The following is a 2,810-nucleotide window of genomic DNA, read 5'->3' on the forward strand; positions in this document are numbered from 1 at the left end:
AGCAAAAGAGTCACAGGAAGGGAGAGGCTGGAGGAGAGACAAGACGTTGAGGAAAAAGTGGAGACAGGAGTGGGGTCAGGGCAGTTCCAGTGGACAGAGAGGGAGGAGACACAGGTGATCTCATCTTGACGGTGGCATGGACAGGACAGGAAGGTGCTTTTATGAAATGCTGCAAGTATCCTTCTTAAAATGACACCTTGGGCTGGGTGGGGTGGCTCACACCTGTAATCCCAGTGCTTTGGGAGGCCAAGGCAGACAGATCGCAAGGTCAGAAATTCAAGACCAGCCTGAGTGAAACCCTGTCTCTACTAAAAATACAAAAATTAGCCTGGTGTGGTGGCGTGTACCTGTAATCCCAGCTACTTGGGAGGCTGAGGCTGGAGAATCGCTTGAACCTAGGAGGCAGAGGTTGCAGTGAGCCGAGACCATGCCACAGCACTCCGGCCTGGGCAACAGAGCAAGGCTCCATCTAAAAAAAAATAAAATAAAAAATTAAATTAAATTAAAATGACTCCCTGAGCAGAGTCCCTAAAAGGGACAGTTGAGGCCAGGTTCAGTGGCTCATGCCTTGCAATCCTGAGCTCTGGGAAGCCGAGACAGGAGGACTCCTTGAGGCCAGAAATTTGAGACAAGCCTGGACAACACAGAGAGACCTCATCTCTACAAAAAATTCAAAATTTAGAAAATTAGCTGGGCACACTTGTAGTCCCAGCTACTCAAGAGGCTGAGGCAGGAGGCTCACTTGGGCCCAGGAAGTTGAGGCTGCAGTGAGCTGTAATCACATTATTGCACTCTAGCCTGGGGGACAAAACGAGACCCCGTCTCTATTTAAAAAAAAGAAAAAAAACAAAGGAACAGTTGTGAATGCCAGCAGAGACCCACTGTCCAGTCAGTGGCATTCAGTCACTTGGAGCTGGGCACAGAGACAGTCCATCCCCCCCAGGGGGTTGCTCTCCAGGCCATGAGGTGTAGAACCAAACCCCGATACTCTGGGACTTTGTATACTCATACTTTTTTTTTTTGAGACAGAGTTTTGCTCTTGTTGCCCAGGCTGAAATGCAATGGAATGATCTCGGCTCACCACAACCTCTGCCTTCCAGGTTCAAGGAATTCTCCTGCCTCAGCCTCCTGAGTAGCTGAGATTACAGACATGTGCCACCACACCAGGCTAATTTTGTATTTTTAGTAGAGACAGGGTTTCTCCATGTTGGTCAGGCTGGTCTTGAACTCCCAACCTCAGGTAATCCGCCCTCCTTGGCTTTCCAAAGTGCTGCGATTACAGGCATGAGCCAAAGAGCCTGGCCCCAGAATGAGAGCTGATTCTCTGGGCCACCAAATAGGGTGGGTGAGAGAGACAAAACAGAGTGGCAGGTCTTAGAGAGGTGTGCTATTGAGAGGGTGTGGGAGCTTCCAGAGCCTGCCAGTCTCCTTGGGAAGAGCCATCCCAGGCTGCTCTGGGGCTTTCTCGTGGGTACTTTGAGGCTGAGGTTGACCCCAGTGGCTTCCTTAAGAGCAGAAGGATTAAGTGTGTTTCCTGCAAAGCTCAGCTCCCAGCTGCACTCACAGGACGGATCACAGAGTCAGGCATAACGAGGCATCATGCCAGCAAGTCACGGCCATGGCCATGAGCTCCCTGGGAGTCGGATTTGGTTGTCTGTAAGCTACTGCGCCCATCCCATACTTTTTGAAATTAGAAATTTCATCCATTTTTTTTTATCAAGATCTTGAAATAGGATAATAAAGTTACCAATGAATAGCCCTGCACAACATGGGAAATGTAATAAAAGGTGAAGGCAATAAAAGGTGAAGCTTCCAGCCACTCCGCAGTGATACCTACTCGTAAGAAATAAAAGTAATTATCACCTGCCCAACCTGGCCGGCTCACTCCGCGTGTGCGGAAGAAAGCCATTTCAGAACTTTATTTCCTATATTGAATGTCGATAATTGGATGTATTTGTAAGTCTCTCTGGAAGAAAACAGCTTGTGATTTCAAGATGGGAAAACAGTCTTCCACACAGTGAGAAACAATATATTCCCCATTTCCACACACACAAAAAGAGCTTGTTTCCTTCGATGTTTTCAGGTGCTGTTGGAATGATTTGCCTTTCCGGAGCCACTGTTCCATTTCTCATCTTGAGTTGCCTCGCAGACCTCAGCAAAGCACTCAGCAGGGACCACTTCATCTGAAGCGGTGACGGGGGCTTCCTTGGGATGGCCCCTCAGCTCTGCCTGCCTCTTTTCTGCAGGAAGATAGATGCCCAGGTGGGCTGGGCTGGGGGAGAAAGGACAGGAGGAGTAGAATGTGGTGTGAGGCTCCTGGGAGGAGCGGGGGCTGATTGATGGTGGTGACAGCTGGGATATAGCCCCGGAGGAAGGAGCAGGCCACACAGGCCTCTGGAGTGGGAGAGTTGTGGCTGTGGCTGTAGGCCCTGCAAAGGCCCAAGGCTGGGATCTGCCAGAACCAGGGTGGAAAGATGGCCTCCTGGGCATTCCACGCCCATCACGCTCCTTGCCTTCCCACTTGGGAAGACATTGGGTTGTCATATGCCACCCTGCCCCCATCTCACACCCACAGCCCCCTCTATTCTTCCTCTTCTGTTCAGTTGGTGCTGGCTTTCTGCATCCAGTCTTCTATTCTCAGCAAAATCAGACAATCGCAAAACACTCAAATGCCACCTTGTAAGGGCTTTTACCACCTGAGGCCGGCGGCCCCGTCCAGTTAGTTTATTGGCTTTTTCTTTTTTTTTTCTTCCTTGACATGGAGTTTCACTCTTATTGCCCAAGCTGGAGCACAATGGTGCAATTTCGGC

The sequence above is a fragment of the Cebus imitator genome, unplaced genomic scaffold, assembly GCF_001604975.1.
Source record: "Cebus imitator isolate Cc_AM_T3 unplaced genomic scaffold, Cebus_imitator-1.0 Scaffold318, whole genome shotgun sequence".
NCBI classification, from domain to species: Eukaryota; Metazoa; Chordata; class Mammalia; order Primates; family Cebidae; genus Cebus; species Cebus imitator.